At 41.5% G+C, this 17,168-nt stretch overlaps 1 protein-coding gene across 10 annotated transcripts in view; it reads left to right on the top strand.

Moving 5' to 3' along the window:
• Positions 1 to 17,168, top strand: part of PTK2 (protein tyrosine kinase 2) — a 198,973-nt gene that overhangs the window by 46,066 nt on the left and 135,739 nt on the right. The window contains exon 4 of one of the 10 annotated variants that reach the window (XM_026058538.1): positions 6,385 to 6,426. The exons of the other annotated variants lie outside the window; for them this stretch is intronic. The gene's annotated coding sequence lies outside the window, so the exon portion shown is untranslated. The remainder of the gene's footprint in view (positions 1 to 6,384; positions 6,427 to 17,168) is intronic. 10 annotated transcript variants of the gene reach the window in all.

The raw sequence follows: 17,168 nt of genomic DNA, 5'->3' as shown, positions 1-17,168 counted from the left end.
GTTGTTAACAACGCATGTGATACAGTTAATGTTTAAAATAACGCAGCACAGCATGGGATAAAGCTGTCAAAAGAGCAGAGTAGCAACAGTCACAACCAGTATTAGCGGTGAATCAGAGGGGCAAGGCGCAAGGGAGCGCGGAGGGACGGCTCGCGGAGGGCAGCGCTCCKCTGGGGTGGTGGTGGTGGGGACGGCGGCAGGCAGGTTAACTTGCCCGGGGCCGCAGGGGATTTGTGGCAGAGCTGGAAATAGTGTCACCTTCGGTAGCGTTCATTAGTGTTTTATAATACTGGTTGCAATACTGTTTTTAGTAATAAGCATCGTTAATCTGTATAAACTAGCTCAGCGTGACGATGCATGCTTTTTGCTCTTGGCAGCATTTTGTCCGTCTGTTCTCCCAATATGTGTAATCAAGGGAAAAGGTCGCTGTTTATAATTATACGGCAAGTTCTCTGTTAATGAAGCTCTTCCAGAGTCATACTCGCAGTAAGCTTTTACTGGAAGTTGAGCGAGTTTCAGGCTGGATCTTCATCATCAGGCCGGCTGCTGTTGGTCCTTGCTGTGTTGGTGATTTTGCTCATGTAGCCGTTGTTTATTGCTCATTACAGAACTGTGCTTCATACCTATCTACAAAACATCTTTTTATAAGTGAATATCTGAAGTATAATGGTCCTTGGTCACTTTGAGTCTGCTGGGGAGGTAGTTGGTTTTTTCCCTTTGGAATCAAATGCCAATTCTGATTAAAAGCTTGGTAGCTAGTCTGGTGTGCAGTCTTTCCACAAAAACTCTTAAGCGGCTGTTCTGGGAGAAATCTGTGTTGTCTTGAAACAGCAGAGAGAATGCTAAACATGAAGTTATTTTTCTTGTAAGAAAAAATGATTTTAGAACCCTGAGAGCCGTTGTCAAGAGGCAAAGTGCTTGCAGAGAGTATTGGGAAAATAAATGTTTGTCTGGTGTTTAGCCAGGCTGAGGGAGGGATGTGGGGTGTCTTGTTCTTCTGCAGCTTTTAAAATAAGGATGCATGATAAAACTTCTGAGCTCCCATTTGGGACTTGAAGGGCTTTTTTGTCTGATATGTGACTCGGATTCACAATGAACAACTGAAATTTGGTTGTCCTAGAGTGTGTTCCCTATTTAAGGCTGGTTTCAGGTTGATTTCTGACCTCTATCTTCAGGGCATTTTGGGCAGATGGGTGGAGATACCTCCTCCTTCCTCTTCCCCCTGCTGTTTCCCCTCCCTGTACTTTCTGCACGATGGTAGGATGTGGCAGCAGGATTAGCGGCTGAAATGTGCCACCTTCTCACTTTGTGTGTGCGTGCAAGTGTCCTAAGGCTTTTAGGAGGCATTGGGACTTGTAGCTGCGGCACTGAAGTACAGAGAGGGCAAATATTTGCCCTACGTTTTGACGTGGCGACCTGCGGTAAGGCAACAGGCTTTGTAGATAGAGTAGAAATGCTATACGCCGTAGCTTGACTCTAGCAGGCGTTTGGCAGTACTTGCCAATAAGCAAATTAAGGAAACTTGCTTTCAAAACGTGCTTTTAAAGTATTGTGCAAATAGAAGGGTGTATCGAATGAAATCCTACCGAGGTCTGGCTTGGCCTTTAGCATTGCAATGTCTTCATTAATAACCATGCTGACGGATTTAATGCGCTCGTTCAATCGACAAGCGACGCCCATAGAAAAAGGCTCCAAGCGCATTGGATGATCGGATTAAAATTCAAAGAAACTTGATGAATTGCAGGAATGGCCAGGATAAAAGATATCATGCATTTGAATAAAGACAAGGTTTCAATTTAGATAGGAGGCTTTAATTGATGCTGTTCTATCTTCAGAACTCATGTTTGCAATAAATAATGATATTTACTTATTTCGAATTTTACAGAACTTTATTACTTCCCTCTCCTTGGTGCCGCTTTTAGCAATGAACAGAGGTAGCTAGCCATGCTCTCAGTTTTGTCACCTGTCTTTTAGTACTCTGAATTTGTGTCATAACACATTTGTGTTTTTTGCAGTATTTGAAGACTTCACAGTAGCACGGAGGATGCTTCAAATGATCTTCGTCGTAGTGTCTTTGTTTAAGATGGGATTACATGTAAATTCTGTTCTTTGTAGTCAGYGGCCTACAAAGGTCACCCAGAACACTTCCTTTCCCTTTGGTTTCACGGTAAAATCTTAGTGTGACTTAGAGTGACTGCATGCTGTTGGATGCATTAGTGGATTAAGTCATTAAATCCTCACTCAAGGGAGTTATCCTACATTAAGCTGTATCACTACTTTGAAGTCTATAGGTAGCTTGGCTTTTTGCTACCTTTTAATTGAGGCAGTAGATATGAGGGTTGTGAATCTTTTGGAATGTGAACCTGTAGAGGCTTAGAGGGCAACTTGCTAAAGCTTCATCATTTCAAAGCCAACTAGGGAACACGCAATACTTCTGTCTGCRTATGAAGCTATCTTTGAACAGGAGCGTGTTCATAGTATGCCTGGAGGAATGGAAGACCAGCTTCCTTTGGTAAAATCAGCTGAGACTTGTCCGTGGGCACTGTTGCATTTAAAAGTAATCCCTCCTGGATTTTGCTAACCTCTGGCTTTTAAATAGATACGGCGTGATAACCTGTGTGTGACATAGCTGACTTTTTCTTTGGCCTTGGTCTTTTGTTCTTGATCCTGCAGTGCAAATGAGTATTCTTTACTAGAATCGGGAAATAGTAAGAAACCAGGAGACTCTACTTAAGAGGTACACTAGATGGATAGAGAAAATTAAGCAAAGTTCAGGATAGTATATACTGGGTTTTCAGTCAGGAATCCCAGAATCTTAAATACAGAATTGGGACCACTCCCAGGTCCTCGTCGGCAAAGCTGTTCTCTGACCAGTCGGCCCCCGGTGTGTCCGGGTGCCTGGGGCTATTCCTCCCCAGGTGCAGGATGTGGCGTTTCCCGTTGCTGACCTTCACGAGGTTCCTCTCTGCCCATTTCTCCAGCCCCTTGAGGTCCCTCTGAACGGCAGCACAACCAGCTTGCTGAGGGGGCCCTTGGTCCCATCATCCACGTCATCATCAAACAGGTGTTGCTCTCCTACTGCMAGGTACGGAAAATTAGTAGGGAATGAGTACCCGTTGTCCGTGTAGCCTTAATTCCAGATAGACGGTATATTTAAAGTCCGACTGGTGTTTTTGGGCGGATTTTTTTTGTGCTGTATAGCGTACAGTTTAGGTAGGTGCCCTTCACACAATCAGTGTCACCTTGAAATATTGAATGGGTTTGGCATCAGTTCTAGTTCCAAGTGCTCATTTTAGGATCCCCAAACAAAAAAACAAAACGCATTGAAGTGATACACCGTCAAGTCGGTCTGAAGAAGTTGCTCTTCCTGAATTAAAAATGTGTCCTCGTTCAGTCTTTCATTAGTGCGTCCTGCCTGGCTGCTTACGGGAAGCTAATTGCCAGGGGAAGCCGCAGTAGCAAGAACATGACAGAGCTGAGGATATGCAAAATTTTTAATGTAAATGTTCATATTTATTATGAGGGGGAATAGATTATGCAAAAATGACTTATGCAGCTGAGAACAAATTCAATAACATAAGCAGAAAACTGCTGTTAACATCTCTGCTTAAAGGAAAAAAAACCTGACCAGCTGTGTAGTTAAAAGTAAAATATTAGTGCTAAACTGTGGCTTCTGGATCTGTCACTTCCATTTAAATTAGGATGAACGCTAAATACAGACTCTATTAGGGACTAAACAGTTCCTCCCTGCTGATTTCAGAATTCCTGTTTTACAGCGCCCCATGGCTTGTACCAGAAAGTCTGCAGGATCYGCTTCACTAGCGGTAGCGTTTTCAGAAATGCCTTTTCAAAATCAGGATTTTTTCTTTTCTCCAAGGGATCTTTGAAAATTTCACGAAGAATTCAGCATCTTATCCAAYGATAAATTTAATTTTTTTAATTTCTCCAGTTGGTTTTATTAGTTGTATATATATATTTTTTAATTGTAGTTGTGAGGTTTTGTAATGGAGTCTTACAAATGAAAGTGTATGGGATTAAAGGGTTTTTTTTGAATTTGAGTAAAGCCAGTGCTATCGAATTAGGGGAGCTGTCTGCCTGGCTCCTAAGTGTTCAGAAGACATGAAGGTTTCCTTTGTTTTGATGAAAGTGCGCTTTATAGCTGAAACTCTTTCAATCAGCAGCGAGGAATGTGCTATTTCTAGACTTCCAAATATCGTATCGCAAAGCTTGTATTCCTGTAGGATGAAAATTACTGTTGCTAGAACTTAAATCTCACTTTGAGGAAGTTTTTCCCTTGCTGCTTGTATGCTAACTTTTTTCCTGTTTTAAAACTTGATTCTGCAGTTCTCATAATATGATCATCCTCACCTTGCAAAATGCCTTTTCCCATTATATACCTCTGCTGCTTTAAAAAGTACTATATGCCTGCCAGCCATAGCTTAAAAGGATGTCTGGCTCTTTGCATTGAACTCTTAACAGAGGTGGGAAATTGGTATCTGAATGAACGGGAATATAACACTGTCTGCCTTTCTCGTGGTACCTCATGTCTGTGTTTACAGGTGCCAGCATTAAACTAATCTGTTTTGGCCCACTACATCGGGTGAGGGGACAGTTAAGACCTCGGAATTAAATCTGAATATTTACAAACCTTTCTAGTGACTCTTTCTAGCCTTATTTTGGCTGCTCTTTTCTAACCTTGCCCCCCAAACTACGTATTTTGCAGTTAATATCCCCACAGTTCAATAGCAAAGTGTCAAGYGTGCGCTTTTGATGATAAAAAGTTGTAATCGGTGAGTTTGGCCTATGTTAGAGTTCATATCAAAGAGGATGAGGCGTACTAAACTTACTAAAATCCAGAGAGCTTAGCAGTGTTTTCTTTTTCCTTTAGAAAATGATGTTCTTGTTAGTCTTCTATTATGTGAAAACTTTAAATGCTACTAAAGCCAGGTTTGCTCATTTTGAAATCATTTCAGGGTGTAACTGGGTTTGGGATGGCTCAGGAAACACGGCCTTAGATACGCTGCAGTCTGAAACAGGAGAAGAGACCCTCTATTCCTCTTGTAACAGAGTACGGAAAGAAAACGGGCTAACGCAATGAGGAAAAAAAAAATCTGTGAATCTCTTAAAATGCAGGGTGGCTGGAAGGTGCTGCTTCTCCTCTGGGCATTGCAGAGTGGTGCTAAACAGTAATATAGTATATGTTTGTCTCTAGATCTAGTCCGTGTAACCACATCGGAAAAAAAAATGCTATTCATATAAATCCATTTACAAGGCATTGCTACACTTTGGTGCATGTACTGCCAGTAGGGTGAAAATGTAGCTTAAACAGCGATTATCTTCTCTCCCAACCGTGCAGAGCTGAAAACTGTTTGAGGGTTATATTTGGGACCTCGGCCTTACGCTATAGATATTGTCAGTTGGCTACCTAATATCTGCTGCTTGTTGTAAGAAAAATAAGTTTTCTAATATAGCTGTTTCTAATAATAGTTGTGTTCTTTGAATATATTGCTGCCCCATTTTAGATAATTGTTAGAATTATGCTTAGAGACTTTTAAACTATTGGGACTATTTATTTTCCGTTATCACCTCTAGAACTGTGTTGGTGGGTTTATTTGATTCTAATCATGAAGGTGTTTTTTTCCTCGTTCCTTTATAAGGTGTTTTATTCAGCTGATCTAGAACAGTTATGCTAAGTGTAAAACTTCTGCTGGCAGAAGGAATCAGGAAAAGTCGCAAATAAGAGCCCGCTCTTTCGTTGGAAGGCTGCAATCTTTCCCTTTGCCCTGATAATCTTGATGAATTGTAACCAGTCTGTAAAATGAGGTACAGTTAAGAAATTTGCCTTGGCTGCAGACCGCTGTTTTCTGGGAGTGTGGAAGGAAAGAGGTTTTAAGGTAGAGTATGGCGAGCAAGATGMTTTCTGTGGAGGTAAGTCGGGAGTAGTGTGGCACCCATCGTAACTGGCTCAACCTGTTGCGATGCTCAAAGTAATGAAGCTTGATGTATTTATCAATTAATGTGATTGACATGATTGCCTGTGAAAGTAGGGAGCTGGGACTCAAAGGACCTTTCATGTCATCAACTCCTGGGCCCAGGGTTCCTATAAATGTTAATAAGCCGGCTTAATCGTCTGAGAGAGCGTGTTTCCAGACAAACGAGCAGTGTGCAGTAGCAGCAGAGGAGTTGCAGCAGGGCTCAGAGCTGTGTCGTGCTCTAGTGCTGTCAGAAATAAGTAACTTGTAGTAATGTTTTTCTTTTAGAGAGATCCAGGTGCTTATTTGCTACGGAAAGGTGTATGCCTGGTTTGGAGAGGAGGGAGTACAGACGGCAGATGCTTATTTGTGCTTTCCATGCTATTACGTTTTCTCTTTGGTCCTGTTGCAGGGGAACGAGCGTCTAGCAGCTGGCAGTTGAAATTCAGCTGAGGTAGGTCGTAAGCGCTTTGCTGTGAGCAAAGTGAAAGAAGTTCATTCCACGCCGCACATGTATATGTATATTCTTACCAGCAAACCGACAGGCAACGGTGATGCAGAAAGAGCCTGAGGGACGTTGATGAGGGTTAATCAAATGGCATGCTTGATCTACATCTAAAGTAGATTTTTGTCCGGACGCTGCCAAGGTTACAGAAATGTGACATCGCTCATGTTTCCGCAGGAGAAACTGTAATTCTCGGCCTYGGGGAGTTGTTGTATAATGAATGCCGTTGCGCTTCTCAGAAGTGAAGGCGGCCTCTGGTCTCCAGCAGAGGGGTGAAGCTGGGGCACCCCTTTCTAAAGGGTATTTGGTCAAACCTCACTGAGTATCCCCATTCTAGCTCAGGATAGCAAAATCGGTTGGCATGAGACATGCTGATAGCGGCAAAGCGTGCAAAATTTGCATTGTTTGTTTTGCACTTCCTGTTGCAAACCAGGAACCAACTTCCAGCGGTGCAGTAGAGCGTAAATTGGAAAGTAGCTTTTAAGTCAAAAGGCTGCGCTCGCTTTGAAAAGTGCGTGCCTGCTCAGCTACCCTGGGCCATTCTGTGTAACCGGCTGCAACTTTTAAGGGAGCTTTTTAAGGACGTTTGATAAGTGGCTAGGAATTCAAGGGATTTTTTTCATGTAGGGTTTTTTTTTTAATCTGAGTTTATAAAAGTTTGTTCARAAGGCAGGGCAGTTGTGGGTATCTACCAAGAGGGCTGCAGCATGGAGGATTTGCCTGTCCTCTTTTGCAAAAAAACCAACCAAACAAAAAAAACCCCCCAAAACAAACAAAAAACGCTTGTCATGACATTTGTTTTTACAGGCCATGGACATATTTTGCTGCTTATTTTACTTGTCTGTCACAACTCTCCCCCCAAAACAAACAAAAAACCCCCAAAAAACAAAAAGCAACCCCCCCCCCCCAAATTCGAAGAGCAGAGCCAGCCCCTGAAATGGAGGACAGAGCTAACTAGGCATTTTAAGGTATTCTGAATGAGAGATTCTGCCACTTCTTTACAAAACGAAACCTTCAGTGGCAGTCTCTGAAAGTATCTTGATGTTCTGGTTCGGAGCATCTTCAAGAAAATGCAAACTGCTGAAAAACTAAAGAAATTAATAATGAATGTACATAACCATGTGTCCCTTAGTGTATCGCCTGAGCAATATCTTGCTGTGCCCATGATACGCGTTCACTCTGCTTTATGGGACTACTCCACAGAAAGTACAATTTCTGCTAAACTCTGTAATCCCTTCAACTCTTGCAGTTCTTTYGACTTAAATATATAATGCACCTAAGAGGTTTCTGTGCAGCTTTCTGTTAAAGCCCTGCACCACACTGGTCCCCTGTGCAGTTACATTCACATCCCATATCGTAGTGTGCTACTACTGAAGCAACCTAAATGACCGAGCAGTGATTTACTGAGCCTTGCTGAACTTTGCATGAGGTTACCTCTGTTTTTTTTTTTTTTTTTTCTCCTGCAAGGATGTTGGGAAGAAAGTTCTCCCCCTCCACCCATTTTGTGGAGAGGGTAGTAGTTAGTGGAAATGAGCAGAGTCAGCAATAGGTTTTGATGAGAACCGGGAGCTTTCTTGCATGAGCGCGTTAAGGACACTTGCTCTAGTATTGAAGTACGTTTGTATCTAAAGTTTGGTAGCAGCAAGTGTGAAGTAAAGGAAGGGTGGGGAGAATAAAGAAAAGTACGGCTGAAAGGAGGTTTCTAGAAATCAAGTTGGATCTTGTGAGGTTGTTTATATAAAATGTTAGCTGTTAGAGTGTGTTTTTTGTTCTGCAGGACCTGAATTGGGAGCGGCTTGGAATCGTCTCCCAAAATACACATATACATGTTTGAAGTTGAACATCACAGGCTACAGTGAACTGAGAGGAAAAACATTTCGTGGTGGAATTTTTATCAACTACGTTGTTATAAGTTACGCCTAAAATGACCATAAATAAAAGACTATATGAGAATTTCTTCAGTTTATTTTTACTTTCTTAACAATCCTTAGTGTATAGTTCCAGTGCTTTGCTTGTTTAGTTAGCTAATAACTTTATTTGCGCAAGTTTTTGTGCTTGACAGGAGACTGAAGGAGGGGAGTAGTAAGAAAAATTGTAGACACTGTACCTCTGGCTTCTTTCCCCCCTTGCTGTCTTTTTATTTTAAGAAGGTGAAGAACACCTTTAAGAAAATATCCAAACTGCTTAAAGGTAGCAGTGTTGTTTCCTGCAGGCCTTTCCCCTGTTAAGGATGGGGAGGGAAGTTAGTACCTTGATGGAATTTGGAAGACTGTGGATGTTACTTTGCTAGGCATCAAACGGATGCTCTTCAGGTTTTCATACGGAAGGCCAAACTAAAAAAAAACAAAACAAAACCACTATCCATTCTTGTTGCAAACATATTTTTCCTTTGGCCTTTATTCCTGCTAAGGGGCCAGAATAACAGTAGTAATCTGTTAGATGACTGTGCTCCCGTTGGCGAGCTAGAATTACGGTCAAGATGGATGCCAAGAGGTATTGATCCAGCCTTTGTCTCATCTCTCTACTGTCCTCTTCCAAATGCTTGAWGTGGGAAGCGGATTCGCTTTAGAAGCTGTTCAACTTCTTTAGAATTTGTTTAACTCCAGCACAAAGCTGTTTTCCAGATTATATCTTCGCTAATTATTCCTTTAAGTTTTTAAAACCTTTCTTTTAGAGTTTCTAGTTGGTCTCCATTCAAATTGGTTACTTGCACTAATATTTTTTTCAGGTGTTTTTGTGCAGCAACACGTGGTAACTTCTATGAAAGGGCTAATGTAGAGAAATATTGGGACTGTATTTCCAAGGTTAATAGCCCTTATCTTGTGATTCAGATTTACCTGCTTTCTTGAATTAAATCTCCGAAGGCTGGATGGGCCAGGATGTAAGCACATGTCTCTGTTGTTGTTTCTTCTCTTTATCCTGCAGACACTTTGAAAGCCTTAGTTGCAGCTGAAGCTCTATTTAGCAGTTCAGTTGCTCTTTGAGTCCAAAGAAGTTTGCTCCACTAAAATACAGAAGCATTTTGCTGGTGCTTTTTGCAGTCTCAGTAACACGTTACTGATTAGCATTGAAGCTGCTGCTGATTGTCCCCCTGGTCAACTCTGCATCCTGCAAGAAGAGGAGTGAGAGGTGGTTACGAAGCTTCTGAAACCTAAGGCCTTGTGATACAGAAAGGTGGGGGAGCTGATCAGTACAGTGGGATGTCATAGGCGATCATGAGAGTTGAGGTTCTGGAAAGATTGACCACGGAATTGTTGAGGATTTTGTATGGAAATTTTGAAGGAGGACAGTAACCTGGCTGTTTAATGACCTGTCTCCTTCAAAGCCTGAGAGGAAAAGGAAGTCTGTCCTCCTGCCCTAAGACAGACTTGACTATATATGTCATTCCTGAAGATATCTAGCCTGTTACGATGGCAGTTTCGCAGCTCTTTCTCCAATTTAAGAATTCCTACTGTAATTTCATTTCAGGATATTTAAGCTAAACTTCTCTACCAGCAGTTTAAGCCAGCTACGTTGTTTTCCATGTCCTGGTAACAGCACAAGGCTTACGGCCGTCCTCTGTCCATTTATACGTTCACTGATCGTTGGCTCCTCAACAATCTCCTGTTTTCTAAACTTAAAAACTTTAAAACTGTCTGGTTTGAAATGCATCAAACAGGACAGAGGAGGCTAATTCCACAGGCTTTTTCAAGTGGTGCTTGACAACTCAGTGCCAGATGAGAGATGAGTTCTTGGCCCTGTCAGGCGCTGTTAAGTGCTGACAGCCTTGCTCCYGTGACATCTGGTAATGTAGGTCATTCAGGCAGCTATTAAAGGGCTTTTTAGTGTTCTGCCTGCCATTGTTAGACCGTGGATATTTGTTTAATATCCCTTCCGCTAGACCCGAAAAAGGACCGTGCCCAAACAGCTGGCTCTTTTTCAACTGTATCAGCTGGTCTTGTGGATTTTTGCTTCTCTGTACAGCTCTTGCCTAGTTTAATCCTTATAACAATAATCTTTGCTACATGAGAACACCTTCATTGGCGCTCAAGTTGCTCTCAAGTCAGTGGATACAGTTAAGGCTGCTTTGAGATTTCTGTTGAATTTGGAGCCACAGTGAAGAAGTTGCTTTGGTCTGCTCATAAATCAACGTATTATTAAAGGATGCAGACTGGGAATATTTGCTACCTTTGACTTGCGTGCTGTTTCATCTTGTTTCATAGTTGAGCTCTGGTGAGGTACTAGAAAACTTTTTAAGACGGAGCAACATAGATCTGTTACTCTGGGCACTTTGTGATATCAGTTTGCAGGCATTTTCGTAGATAAACATAACTTGTTCCAACAACACAATGCTGAAGAGYTGTCTTTTCTGCTTGTAGGAACAAATGAGGCTATTCAGGGGTGATTTGGCATTGGAAAAGTAAGTTGTGTGTTGCCTGAAGAAACCCTTTGATTCTCTGCAGAGAGCAACTGCCTGAGGAACCAGCACTTGCAGGTTTATTGCTGTTCTCACAAGGCAGAGACCTGGGTGAAAACTGTAAAGGAAATGGTGCTTCTTGGTACCGAATTGGAAGAGGGGTTGACTAAAGTAAATAGGAGGTGAATTTTCTGTGGTTTAGGGGCTCAACCCCGCCTGGGCTCTGCTGCAGTTTTAAGGAATTTTGGCTGCTATACGGGATAGGGGCTGTCCTGTACAAGGCATCAAACCCAGCTTGTCCAGATTTCTCATGAGACTGTCTTGAACTGAAACTACAGTATTTGGAGAGGGGCTGGGGGTTTCTTGTCTCTTTGACGGTATTTTCTTGTTTTTAAACTGACTTTTTGCTTGATGTGATTAGGCAGAGAACTTGCTTGGTTAATACAGCTTGCGTTATAAAACTTTAATTGAAAAGGCATTATGTAAAAATGCATTTTTAGTTTCCTCTTTTCTTAGAGACTTGAAGGGTGTCAACACTGGCTTGTTGATTATTCTATGGTACTGAAACTTTGAAGTTAGATAGCTGTCTATATCTTAGCCTATAAGTGAAAGTTTACTTACATGTATGGAATTTATGCTAACTGCTCCACTAGTATGTTTTTAAATATAAACGGAATAACATTGTGTTATTTTGAGCTGATGGATTTTTATTCAGTTTGTAATTGCATTTACTGATTCAGAAGTATGAGGAGTCACTAATACTATGTTTGAGTTCTATGTAACAGGTGGGAGCCTTGGAAAATGCTTCCTTTTGAGGTGTCGTAATACAGAACTAGAACTCTTAGCTGTAAACATCTTAGCACAAAGTTGTGGTAAACTTCTTGTTCTAACTTTGTATTTAACATATAGAGGAGAAGCTGATAGAAGAAGGGAGTGAAGTGTCCAGACTATACCATTTCCAGTAAATTAACTGGGCCCTCTCTTCCTATGCAACTTTCTTGTTGTCTTTTGTATAACCAGTTATTGGATGGATAAAGGAGAAAGCAGCCTAGATATGAACAGAGACTCGTAAACCCATAACGAGCTTCAGTTTCTTATATCYCCTTTCAGATGTGACTAGTTATTCCTCGTTTACCTTTGAATTAATGAAGAAGGGTTTTAAGGAGCATCTGTAAGATCATGGATGCCTCCCACAGAAYGAAAGCAATCCTTGCAGAATGCGTTTCCTTAAAACAGCAACAGAGGCTTGTTCCCTCACCGCCACCTGTTTCAGATGTCTTCTACAGAGGAACATCCCTTTGACCACTGTGGATAGCTGTCTCTCATTCCCTCCTCTCCTCCCACACCTCCTTCCTCCCCATCTGAGAAATCTGAAGAGAAAAACAATACAAATGAAACAGCACAGTGAGCCTGTTGATGAGCAAAATTCCCAGACAGTAAAGTTTTTTTTGCAGTAAAACATGGAGCAGGATGTGTAAAGTTAAGTTCTTTCTCCTCTTTGTTTTCCAGGTCCCCATGAAGCAGATTATCGCAGGGTATAAGCTTTAAAATCGTGAAGGGACTTCTCAAATGCATCCTGAGAGTAGCAACAGCTGTTTCTGTAAATAGTCTAGAATCCAAAGAGGTAGAAGCTTGGAACTGGTGCCGGAGGAAAAGAGTAATTTAAAACATTCTCAGATTTCACGGTGCTGGCTTTGTATTCCTCTACCATAAGCCTTCAAAAAAGTAAATGGAAGGAAGTGGGAGAAGATGAGGAGTCAGTCCACCCACAAGAAAATCTGCTATGCTGTATATGCCTGAATATTAATGCAACCCCTGAGAGTTTAAAAAATGGCAAGTCTTTATTTACAGAGTAAGAAAAATAAAGCTGACAGTGGTCCTTCTAACATCTGCTGTCCTAATAGCTTAGGCTAAGACACTGCCTGCTGCCTGCTCTGTTGCTCACCATCAGAGCATCCTTTGGGAAGGGGAAGGATTGGGAAATTCATTAACAACACATTCTTCCTCCTCTCTCCAACTTCCTACTCTGTTTCCTCTCCCCACCCCACTGTCAGTAGGTTGAGATTTAGCATAAAAGCAGTGAATTCTGTCAACTTCAGCTGTCCCCAAGGACTTAGCCAGTCCCCTGGCAAAGTAGGTGCTGCTTTTTGAGAGGTGAGTATTTTGGTAACTGTACATGAAACAACCATGGAAACCCCAAAAATAACTCCAAGGAGGCTTTACAGCTCAAAAAGAAATATGACTGCTCCTGTAAAATTTAGTTCTGAGAATAGTAAGGCTAATTAGGTGACCATAACCCAGAAGAGAAGTGTTGCTCTAAAACTCTGCATTTTTCAGGAATTATGACCTTAAATGCATAGTAAAGCTCACCAAATGGGGAAAACAACAGTAACTTCAGTAGTGGATCAGATTCATGCCAGAAGAATCTCTTAGAGAGATCCAAAATAGCTTATGCTCTAGAATTAACTTATGTTGGGATACTGGCAGCTTCCTCTGGTCAGTTAAAGCACTACAGAGGGATTTTTTCTGTGTATTTTTGTAATGTAAATGTAATTCTGTATATTTTCTCCTCTCCCTGAATAACAGCTGCACCAGACTGAAGCTGGAAAGGTTGAACTTTACTGTATCATACTCTTTCAAATCTCAAGCATTCTTAAAGCAGAGCATTACTGAACAAGAAATTCTTAAGTAGGTTCCCCCAGAAGTTGAAAATGAAGACTAAATTCACAAATCTGAGTTTTTACACACTTGATTTATGGGAACATCACAAGAGAGAACTTAGCTTTTCAGGCAATAGATAGTTTGCTTTGCATTTTTATTTGGATTGCTTCTCTAAGGAATATTTCCCAAGCACTAGTTACCCTTTTTCTTCAGGAGAAAAATGGCCTAATTCTGATCTAGAATATGGAATTTGAATTTGTCTGTAATATCAAGAGTCAAATGAGGTCATGGAGATGATGTTGCTTCTCAGTTGTGCTGAAATATTCCTGCCAGAGGACTGGAATTGAACATTGATGCTCAAAAACTAATGTCATTTGTCTTCCAGTTTTATCTGTCAGGATAGTGATAGTTGAGTAAGAAAGAGCTGCTCTGGTACTGCCACAGAGATGACTGAGCATCTCTGTCTTCAGAGATCCTTTATGGAGCACACAAAACCTGTCATCCTTGTTCTCCTTTGCCCTTTTGTCAAAGGGGGTTGAGGAGACGACTCTGTGCTAGAGAAGAAAACATGAGTGGAGCATCAAGCAGGGTAGGGGATTGCTAGCAGAAAGGGATGATATATTTAGAGACCTGTTCATCTAAGGTAAACTTCCAGCAGAGTTTCAGCAGGCTTGAGCTTAGGGCGATGTATAGTTCGGGAGCCATACCTCCAGGCGTGATGTAGTGGTGATGCACGTCTCAATGGTTTCTGTGAACAGGGGAGGAGGTCTGACTCTGGCTGAAGGCATCTTTCTGCTTCCCTAAAAAGGGGGAAACTTATGGGAATAATATTTTCCATTCTTAAATGTTCCACATACAGAAAATTATAGTAATTAAAAGGAGGGGAAAAAAGCAAGCTTGGGAGAATGAAGGTTACAGTGCAGGTTCTGTGGCTGGAGAGCATCTTTGCTGTATTCTGGATGCAAACATGGACAAACAAATGAGTTAGGATGAAGAAGACTGTTCCATGACCAATAAACTCTTTTAAAATTAACATTAGAATAGTCATGAGGCATTTTTAACTTTACAATCTATTCTGCAATAGCCTCAGTAAAAAGCACTGGTGGCTTTGCCAAAAGCCCTCTGCTTTTTGTGAGGGCAGACTTGGTTTGGGAGCTGTCCTTTTTCTCTTAGCAAAACAAATGCAATTAAACTTTCTTATTCCATCTTTTATATCTGTTTGCAGAACTTAGGAACAAACATATTTATTTTAAGTCTGTAGTTATTAGAGGGGATAAAGCAATAGCTGAGAAAGTGGCCAAGTCTGTCAGTGGTCAAGTCCAAAACAAAAAATAATAATGATGTGATCAATATGCTGTTGGCTGGACCTCTGCATTTGTTTTGTCGTAACAAGTAAACGCGCTGGTCCCTTCTCTCTCTTGGAAGGAGATGTGTGGTTCTGGTATGTTTGTCCAGGAGCTGCGAAGTTGCAGGAGAGAAATGGATAAAACAAGTCTCTCTTCTTCATTCTGCAATGAGACACTGCCTTGAAATAGATCTGCAGACTTTCTTCATGGTCTCTGAATACTGAGTTTAGTCAAGGTCCTTGGGGAGATGCGATTTCTGTAAGGATTCTGTATGTTTGGCCAGGTCCTGTTCCCCTTCCCAACAGTGTCCGAATTCTCAGCCCGTTTGGTCAAAAATTGATAAATGGAGATGTTAACCGATGTGACACAACACCCAAATGCCTTAATACAACTTAAGCTTCTGACTTTTTTCCCTGCCTTCAAAGAGCTGATGCTGATACTCAGTAGTCTTTAAAACCAGGCTGAAACTGAGCAACCAAAGTCATAGTCACTGTAGAAAAGCCTCGGCTTAAATTTCCTTGGAGGCAAAATTCAGTTTCTTAGCTGAGGACCTTGAGCTCTCTATTTTATTACTGGGTAGTTTGAGAGTTGGTTTTGGTTGCAGAATGCTTTCTATGAAAAGGCACGGTGCTTYTCCACACTCTCAGTATATTCTGATACAGGGATTTCTCTTGGAATAAATATTTTCCAGTATTTTCTCTGATAACTGTGTGTTTAACAATGATGATATCAGTAGATGTCAGCATACGTATCTTCCATAACAAAAATGTTCTTAGCGTTCTACAGCTCCAATTTCTGACGACAGTTGGTTACCTCAGTATAAATTATAATCTGGCCTCACCTAGGACAGATTATTTTACATAAATGGTCCTCAGATACCTTCCTGAAGAACCGTATTTATAAAGTATTGCAAATACTTGGTCTTGAATATATTTGTTAGAGGCAAATATTTGACTTTTTTAAATTTTGTCTTCTCTTTGTACCCCCCCTCCCTCCTTCTCTTTCTTTAAACTGAAGGTTTGGGATTTTTAACTCACTCCAGAATGCAAATTCAATGCTTTGGGCTTTTTTTGTATTGAAAGACAATATAATTTGAAAGAGGAGAACAAGCATTTGTCCATTACATAATTTTTACAGTAACAAAAAGATATGAAGTAATTGCCGTGATGTGTGTGGAGGTTTTTTGTTTTTTTAATCTTAGCCAGGCACTTCCTTGATTCTTATTTTGAAAATCTCTATTTTCAGAATGTAAAATAGTTGATAATTTCTAAACCTGAGTTTAAAAAAAAAAAAAAAAAACTTAGTGTGATACTTTTTTTCTCACCTTTTCCATTTTTGTAGCCTCACTTTACAACCGGAATGTTGTTATAACCCACTGCAGCATGTGTTGCTTTATGACCGACGGTAAATATAATCGACCTTGTTTTTGAAAGCGTTTGGCTATTTAGGTAGCGCTTTGGGGCTCTGAAAACTTTGGCAAGGGGAGGCGCGTGGGCAAAGCCCCAGCCCTGCGCTGAGCTTTGTGCCTGAGCAGCGAAGCAGAACATCTTGGGGCTGCCATGCGGCCTCGCTGCTTTTTTCTTTTACTTTTCCTTCTTTTTTTTTTTTGCAGTGAATATATATATATATATATATATATATATATATATTTTCCTCTTTAAGCACTACTTTTTTCTATATTTAAAGGCAGCATTGCATTTCTCCCAAGTTTTGAAATACCCTGCTTTAGTCCCACGTAGCCGGTGTTTTGGGAAGTCAAGATGGCAGGGCTGTACATTTTAAAAAAAAATAAATAGAGCACATAATTAAATTGCTGTTTTTGACTAGCCTGTGCCGCTACCAGCAGGCAGCCAGGTTAAGTTGAAGGTTGCTAGCTTTAGATTTATTCCCTTTTGGTTGCGGTCTTGGCTAAGSCTCGCTGCTGAGGGCTGCGAGCGAGCAACGATTAACGCGGGATCTCTCAGGAGCTTGATGACTCTGCGTTAGATCCTCGGTCCCGCTGGCTCCTGGTGTTGTATTTCAGCCGAATCGGTTGTTCCTAGTCTGTTTTGTGGAACCTTTTGCGAGGAGTAGAAGGGGTGTTTTACTTATTCCTGGCTGCCGCTGCGCGCCTGAGGTAAAGCGCGTTTTGAGCCGGGGGCCGCTGGAGTTCGCGGAAGCCCTCGCGTGTTTTTTAGCTATGAAATGTCTCCAGCATCTGCAGGTGATGGGGGGATAACCCCCAGGTTTGAGTGCTTGGCGGCGGCGTTTCTGAGCCGGGGCCGCCGGGCTTTGCAGCGGGGGCGGCG

Source organism: Apteryx rowi, unplaced genomic scaffold (genome assembly GCF_003343035.1).
Source record: "Apteryx rowi isolate R43461 unplaced genomic scaffold, aptRow1 scaffold_148, whole genome shotgun sequence".
Lineage (NCBI taxonomy): Eukaryota > Metazoa > Chordata > Aves > Apterygiformes > Apterygidae > Apteryx > Apteryx rowi.
This window is presented reverse-complemented; position numbering and strand designations above follow the sequence as displayed.